The 9,063-nt window shown below is 32.2% G+C and overlaps 1 protein-coding gene across 1 annotated transcript in view; it reads left to right on the forward strand.

Annotated features, from left to right (window-relative positions):
- The window catches only part of LOC108967894 (dual specificity tyrosine-phosphorylation-regulated kinase 2), a 157,821-nt gene that overhangs the window by 137,302 nt on the left and 11,456 nt on the right, over nucleotides 1-9,063 (forward strand). The window lies entirely within an intron of this gene.

Below are 9,063 nucleotides of genomic sequence, written 5' to 3' on the forward strand. Positions count from 1 at the left end.
CAAATTGGAAAATATTGTAAGAAATAAATTTTTACCAAATTTTTTAACCTACACGAAGTTTTACATATGACAAGTGCTGAAAAAATTGAATAAGTGACTCGAATTCGGCTTCAAAACTTCTCTAGAGGCTTCAGTGTTTGCTTTTCTCCTCTTGAAAATTTTCGAAAATACCCCACTGGAGGACTCTCTATATGACCCAAATAACGCTCAACCTCATGAATACTTATATATAACCAACACCATATTAATAATAAAAATAGCTGGCCTCTCGTTCGTATGAAAACTAATTTATTGCTAAGCCAAGCCACCATAAAATGTCTTGATTACAACATATAATATATAATATATTTTATATATACTACACTTAACTACAAAAGCACATAATTAAATGTAAGTATATGCACTTAAACTTTCATGAAGGGCACCTTAATAACCTTTAAGTGCGATCACTTATTGCTTTCAAAGGTGAATATGCGCTGCCTATGCAATTACATTACAGACATTTCATGCCCATGCTTATGCCTGCTCCATCAATTAGTAGTAATATAATTAAATTCTGTTGCTAGTTAAGGAACATAAGAAGTTTTAGCTACATAAACATTGAATTTATCACTGCCATGGGGTGTGTTGTTAGCATTGCTTTGCTGCACTAATCTAATTTCTTGCTGTTTTATATGCAAAGCGTATAGGTGATAGCTCTACGAGCATGCTGTGGCATAACTTTTGAAATTTATGCATTCCAAATGCCATGAAAGGCGACGCAAAACAGCCTGCGGTCCACGAGAGACACTTGGGCGTATACGTAACATTTGTATTTGCACTATAAAGCTCACGTAGTTCAACAGAAACAGCTAGCAGACTACATTGACACTCATTGAGACACACATGCGCATATATGCTTGTCTATATTGCGGGACTTGCCGACATTTACTGTGACTAATTGCTATTTAATGTGCTTATTTGGCGGAAGGTAACTAAATTAGTGCGACATTTCGCCGTAATTTCCTGCGCAAAAATGCCACCTGCCGCTATGTATGCGCAAGCTACATATGTATTTGTGTGTATTTTGCTACCTTGTGTTTGTGTGCACGTGCATGCAGTTTGTTACTTTGTATTTGTGTCCCTGGCACACATGTCACTCACTCATGGCTGTGCGTTAAGCTCTAAAGCAAAATATTTTTCGAACAATTTTCAACTTTCAGTCAGCGAAAGTTGCTTTCCTCCCGTACCCAGCTTTGGATTTTACATTTATTTTGCCGTTAGCTGCTTGTCACTGCTGTGAGTGTCGCGTTTGTTTACTTCTCAAATAGTTGCTGGAGCATTTTCTCATAAAATGCGAATTTTTCAAATAGTTCTCCGCACTAAATTTGTACTCAGCCACCTCGAATGAATATTTTTGTTGTTGTTGTTGTTGTGTGATTTTCTTTCTAGAGTAGGTTAAGCTATTTTCACTTATCAATATTAAATATGCACTTCGTTAGTCAAGTTAAGTTGAGTTTTGCATACTTTTTGGCGCACACAGTTTCCAGCTCATTACATACAATCGTGTAGGTAAGCGTTAAGTGTGTGCGCTGGCGCTGTCAACGTGGCAATTTGGTAGCACATTTGTGTTTCACTTATTTGCAGTCAGTAGCGGTGACATGCTGTGATTTATGCCTGACATTACGGTTGCCACTCCATACTGATATTATATATGGTATCTACGTGGGCGACACCTTAAAGCCTGCTTCCTCTCAGTTTAGTAATTTTAAAGCTCATAAATAAGACAAAACGTTAACTTCCGTTGCACTGAAGCAATAATACACCTCACAAATAGAAAAGTTTCCATACAAGAGCTTGATTTTTATTGATAACTTTATATGGCAGCTATATGCTATAGTTGTTCGATCTAAACGATTTCTTCACATATTGCTCCGTTGACTTGGAATATAATAAGTACCAAAATTTCGTTAAGATATGTGTTCAAATAAAAAAATTTTCCATACAAGGACAGGATTTTGATCAATCAGTTTGTATGACAGCTATATGCTTTAGTGATCCGATGTAAAAAATTTACTTTAAGAGATATTCTATGCCATATTTCGTCGTGATATCTCCTCAAATAGAAAAGTTTTCTATACAAAAACTTGATTTTAATTGTTCAGTTTATATGGCAGCTATATGCTGTAGATGTCCGATATCTACGATTCCAACAAATAAGTAGTGTTTTGAGGACAAAAGAACGTGTGCAAAGATTCAGAGCAATAAAGCAAAAACTCAGAGACTAGTACATCAATATAAATAGAATTTGTTATTCCAGATTTTCGGACTTTAAAAGCATGTGTTCTTGTTATTTTTTATTATTATTATTTTTATTTTAAAAAATTAAAATTCTTAAGCAATTCCATTGAAATTTTGCTTCATGAAATTTAATTTTAAATATTCTAGGCAAAAACCTCAAAAAATACTATTTTGACAAGAATGCCAAATGTTACAAATCAAACGATTTGCAGTATGCAGCTTATAACTGCCTGACCGTGAACTTTATTCTTCGGCTTGCTGCCTTTCAAGCACGCAAAATGGCAAATAATTAACCACAGTTCTCTGTCATTTCATTGCCATTTCTCAGAGCAATTCATGGAAAAGGCTTTTGTTTACATTTTTTGCTAATGGAAGTGCGAACATTTCCAAGGATGCAAAATATCTTGTAATTAGTTGTGGCATTCCCTACGTAAATAGATGACAGGCAGCAATAAAGCAGAGAATGTAGCAATAAAATACAAGAGATTTTAAAATTTGCAAATTATGAAAAATATTTTTGAATAAAAATTTCTCAAATTGAAATTATAAAATAAATAAAAATACTTTTATATACAAGTGTTACAAATTAAAGTTAGAAAATAATTACAAATACTTAAGTGTTAATATTTAGAGTTAAAAAGGTTATAGTAAAAAAGTGTCAAAATATAAAGAAAAATTTGATAACAAAAAAATTAAAAAAAATTTTTTTTAAATATATATATATGTATATATTTAATAAAACTAAGAAAAATTTGAAACAATTTTTGGAAAAAAAAATTATAAATGTTAAATATGTGTAGTTTGAGTCATGTGAAGACTTCAAGGCCATACATAATTTGAAACTCTCATCTACTATACCAGAATCCTCTTCTCATTCCTTCAACGCTTATGCATACAACGAACTCACCCATCATCTTAAAACCAAAAATTGAGTTTAATAAACCTAAAGAAGCACTAGTTGTACATATACTAATAAAAACAAACTTTGAGAAATACCAAAGCTTGTTGAAATCGGGTAAACAAAGTCAGCCTGAAAGTTTGCTGCTATGAAATTATGATGAAATTGAATATATTAAACTCATCGTCGCATTTCTATGCAAATTTCCAGTGCGTGCGTTGAGACTGTTAACTAAATTTATACGCTGCTGAAACTTGTTGAAATGTGCGATGTTGAAATTTGTGATGAGTTTCATGGCTTGTTGTTAATGTCATCAGCAACTATTAATATTGTTAGTAAAAAGTAAAATGTGCATAAGTGTGTTTGTGTGTGTACGGTGGCTGTCAAGCCGCCAAGAGCGCATATAAACTTTATTACCTGCCATCGACCACTTTACCAACAGCTGTGCAGCACTGGTTTTGCTATGGCATGCCTACACTAGGCACCCTTTAATTTCATTACATTTCATTAATTGTGTTGCGCTTTAATTGTATTACGGTAAATTAAATCAATATCTCCCCACCGAAAAGTGGCAAACAACATTATTTGCATATACATACATATTCATATATGCTAATGTGCTTTTGTTGCATTTTTTAATGCTTGAGTAGCACACGTTTAGGCGCTTATGTTGTAAGCTATTTGTAAATATTTCATATTTTTGTGGGAAATGCATAAATTACATTAAAGCCTCATGGCATAGGCTTAAAAATTCCTGTAGGGGCGTATTTGTTAAGGACTTTCTTAAATTTCTTGACGCATTTTCATATAATTTACCGCTTGAAGGCAGCTTTGTTGCTTGGTAAAAAATATGCAAAGCATTATAGACCCTTTCAGGCAGCGGCATATGGCTTGGCGCCGCAGAGTCGGCACTTTTCTACGCGCCAGTGATAACACGAAGAAAATTAAAAATGAAGCAAAAACAAGCCGGTGGGCGTTTTTAAGCTTTCTGAAGTATGTATTTGAAGTCTTATATAAGCATAAAAGCTTCTTGTTTTTTAATAATTGCGCCCAAACTATACTTTAAACTTAAAAATATATAAATTTGTCGGCAAGATATATACACTAGGGTGCATAAAAAATAAAATTTTAATATAAGAAGAGCAAATTTCGCCTAAAAGTAGAATAAAATATAGAAATCTGTTGCCAGATTCTTTACTATTTGTTAGGCATAATTTTGTTTTAAGAAAATTCGCCTAAAATTAGGCTAAAAATTCAAACCTCGCCTAAAGGTATGCCACATTTTAAATAAATAAGAAGTGAAGCATACATGCGCGCATTTGTATGTCTCTAAACGACCTTTTTGTCGCAATATCGATTGACTTTTGCAGTTCAAGTTCAATATAAAAATGACAACTTCGCATGACTAAAGATTCTAAAATTTAGCCACATTATTAAACCAAACAAATAATTGGTATATCACACCCACATGCGATATTATTACTGCAAATTATTGTTTGAGTTTACTGTATTTCTCGGCTAATAAGTGCATCTGACGTAAATCGCATTGGAAACGCCCAAAAGAGCCATTCAAATGTAGAATTTACTTTTACTCTTTGCTTTTCACTATATATTTTGAACTATTTCATACCATTTATTTATCTTCTCCTTTTTTTGCACCATTAGACCTTATCATCAATCATAATAAAAGCTGCGCAGCGTCTACCATTATGCTGACTTATTCATACCTGTTTAGGTTCATTTGTTTGCTTATCTCACTGCTGCAGGTTAAAAATAAAAACTCATTTGGTTTTAGCACCGCGCTCGCTTACTCTTTCGCTCTCGACCACCGCCACCGCTCTGCAAACAGCTGTTTAGCGGTGCGAGTCTAAAACTATTGCACCAATAGTAAAGCCATCAAAGTAATGCGAATGTCATGTTTACATTTCATCATAGCCATTTTTGTTTTATGCCGCATGACTTTGTTATTCACCGTGGCGTACACACACAACTCGCTTTGTGTCATTGACTGCTTAGCGTTGGGAATTATTTCTGCATTATTTTGATATTTGTTGCATAAGCGTAGGCGCAAATGTACCAAATCGCGAGCTGAACTTGAAATTTTTGGGCGATATGGAGGCGAAGGTCCTTTTCACTTTTTTAGTTTGCTTTTCATTTGCGAATTTATTTGCAGACGCTTTAATTCGATTTGACAGTTTGCCTTTTGTATTTTTGTATGTTGTTTTTTTTTTTTTTTTGCTGCTATAAAAACAGATGAAATAAATGATATGTATGCACAACGACGTCAATAAACGGTAAAGTTTGTAAATTTGTACTCGGCATTGACAATATTTGCTTTCACACAGCGCGCTTAACAAGCATGTGTGTGGGCGTGATCGGCTGCCAGTTAGTGAGGTTAGGTGTGTAGTCGTTGCCTGCAAATCGCATATTGACATGCAATGCAATAGGTAACGAGCTACTAATATGTATTTATGAATTTATCTGTACTTTGACTGCCAACAAATTGTACATCGTTGTTGTTGTCAGCTTTTATGTTACTTTGATATGACTACTGTGGTGTGTGTGGGCTGATCGTGGCGTGGCGCTGCATATAGGCTTGCGCAATACTTGTTTTTGCAATTTATACTTTTCCACTTGCAAATTTGGAAAAGAATCAAATATTTACAAATAGCAACATTTTAGTGCCAGAAATCATGAAAAGTGAATGCTTAGCCTTGAATTCGGCGATGGCATTTCCTTTTTGGTTGCTGTTTAATGATTAACTTTTTACGCTATAAAATTTTATCTGATTATAATTAATAGGAAAATGCAAAGGAGTTGAGTTAAAGAGTCAAAATAATAATACAAATAAAGAAATATTTAATTTTTCATGATATCTCCAAAACAAAAGTGTCAAAAGAGTAAAGCCAAAATAACAAAAAAATAATAAACTTGAAAAAAATATTTAGTTGTTTTAAATATTTGCAAACAATAATGCGTTTCTCTTTTATATAGATACAAAAAAGTAAAAAAAGAAAAATTAAAAAGATAAAATAAAAAATAAGAAATTAAGAAATTAAATAAAAAAATTAAAATTAATATAAAAAATTAAATAAAATAATAATACAATAATAAAAACGTCTTTGTTTCATTCTAATTCTGAATTAGTATGCATTTTTGAGCAATTTCTTCTGACAAAATATGAAAACATATTTTTTTAGTTATCTATCAAATTTATTTTTTACAAAAATTGTTATTGTCTTATTATTTTAAGGATTATTTTAATTTTTAATTTGTTTCTTTCATACCACAAATTATGATTTTTTCTAAAATTATTTTGTGTTTTTTTCGATGCAAAATTTCCATTATTTTCCTTTATATCCAAGTCTCCTTTACTTAAAAACAAAAATCGTCTTCGAAACTTCGAAAAAAATGTTTGATACTATAATTTTATATATGCAAGTTACTGATTTTTTAAAAACTGCCTTTTATATTTTTTTAACTATAAGTTTTAGGTTTACCAAAGTCTTCTTTAATTAAAATACAAATTTGAGAAAATCCTTCCAAACTTCGAAAATAAGATTGGTGTTATTTTTTTTCCCAAAATTTCTGATTTTTACTAAGAGAACAACATTTTTTTCCCCCAAAATTTCTGATTTTTACTAAGAGAACAGCATTTTGATATTATTCTCAACTATAATTTGGATAATACAGAAATTTCTTTTAATAAGACAAAATATGAGAAATTACTCCTTTACTTTTAAAACCTCTGTGAGTGAAAGACTGAAATAAAAACAATTTTTAATGCAGCTTTGCTTTGTAGAAGATGAAAGCTCGTGCATATTTAGAGAAGTTTCTACAAATACAACCACCTATAATCCATTAATATGTGTGTGGGTATGTGTTCTCCTATTTCTATCTTCTATGCATTCAGTCAAGTTTTCTCGGTATAGATTTCAATAGCCGCGCAAAACAAATAGCACTCAAAGAGCTTAAAGCAAAACTGACTGTTGACAGCTGATGGCCGCCACATAAAGATGTCAACAGTAATAAAAAGGGTTTAGCATGAAAGCCAAAGTAATGGATAAGCATTGAAATGCCAACTATTTTTGCATGGCCACCACAAAGTTGTGGTTCCATATGTGCAGATGCTAGTATTTGATGAACCAGCCAACCATTTTTAGCAAAACGTTGAGAGCAGAAGGAACTATATTACTGAAATAGTATCTTCAGTGGATTTGTGAAATTCATTATTAAAAGAGATGAAGGCTTTTAGGTAATAAAAAAATATAAAATTCATTTTAAAACATCTTATAAAAAATTTTGAATGACTGCTTGCTTATTTTTGTGTATTATAATTCATTCCGAAGTCGCTTTAAATTTGTTTGCCATTTTATAATTTTTCTGCAAATTTTTCAAATTTATTTTCCCATTCATTCCATCATTCATCTTCGTGTTGGCATGCAACACAACTGAAATTGAGTTTTCGTTATCGAATTTTACAGTCTCGCGCACTCAATCAACACATAAAGGAAGCGGGCTCTTAAGAGTATACATACCGTTACACGGCAATATTCACAGGCACATACAATACATATCCATATATGTATCCAGTTACACATATTCCATACCTCAAAAAAAGCGTTGTTCAAGCATCCATCATCCAAATAATGAATGCATATAAAACAAAAATCGATAAACTTAGTAATAGTATATATTTTTCGTGACTGGTAGCCAATACCATATGATACCAAAGAACAAAAATATAAAAACATATCGATGATTATCTGCTCAGTATTTTGTTATCGAATAATTTTATCGAAATTTATCGATAGTTGAAAGTGCTAAATATCTTTCTTTATAAATAACTTCACATCAGCAAAATTTTCCCAATATAAATCGATGATTTTGTCATGTATCGATAAATTTATAGTATATAGATACTGAATTCAAGTATAAAACCTTGTTTTCGATTTAGAATTATTTTTATTAGTTATGGTGGAATGTCAACTAAATTTTTTGTTATCGGAGTAGATTTTTAAAAGAGGAAAAATTGTATTTACTAAGACCTCACGAAGACTCATTAAAGCTCATTCAAGTATATAAATAAAATACTCATACTCAAAGCGACCTACTAGCTCTAAATTTATATGGCTGAAATAATCCCTAGCATGCAAGAGCTGTGCTACAATTTAATGTTTTCGCCTATTAAAGTATCAGGACTTCATTCAATTACTCACTTTGAAGTATAGATACACATTCTATACCCATATATGTATATATATACATATCTGCGACACTAGAAATATGTTTCAGCGTATGTAGGTATGTACTCAATGTTAATTAAATTTGCCGCCACTCTGCTCCGCCACTAGACACACAAACATGTACATATTTACATTGAAAAGAGTAAGTCTTTGCTGCCTTTCATATGCATTACGCATACGCCATGTAGACCACAGCGCGGCTTCCAGCTCTCAGTTGATAACACACATGCAGGACTTTATGATTTTCTTTGCTTTGTGTATGTGTGTGCTTTGAAGCGATTTCAGCTCTTTCACCGCATACTTGGTGGTTTTTGCATTTATAGGCACACACTCATACATATATGGAAAAATTTGTACAGTGCAAGGCTGTCTATCGTTGATTTCTTATTCTCTTTGTGTTTGGTTGCTTTTTGTGCAATAAAGATTCATATGCATTGAGTACTGATGCAAATTGGAACTCGCACTTTGGAGTAGTATAGAAGCTCGTTAATATGTGAGTTATATGCAAAGAGTAAGAGTGAGTGAATGTTGGTAGTTGAGATTTTTTTTATAAATTTCGTTTTTCGTGTGGTTGAGTATATTCTTATGGCAAAGAGTGGACTCTGCAATATTAAATTAATTGAGTAAGGACTCTTTATA

Source organism: Bactrocera latifrons, unplaced genomic scaffold (genome assembly GCF_001853355.1).
Source record: "Bactrocera latifrons isolate USDA-ARS-PBARC rearing strain unplaced genomic scaffold, ASM185335v1 scaffold_2, whole genome shotgun sequence".
NCBI lineage: Eukaryota > Metazoa > Arthropoda > Insecta > Diptera > Tephritidae > Bactrocera > Bactrocera latifrons.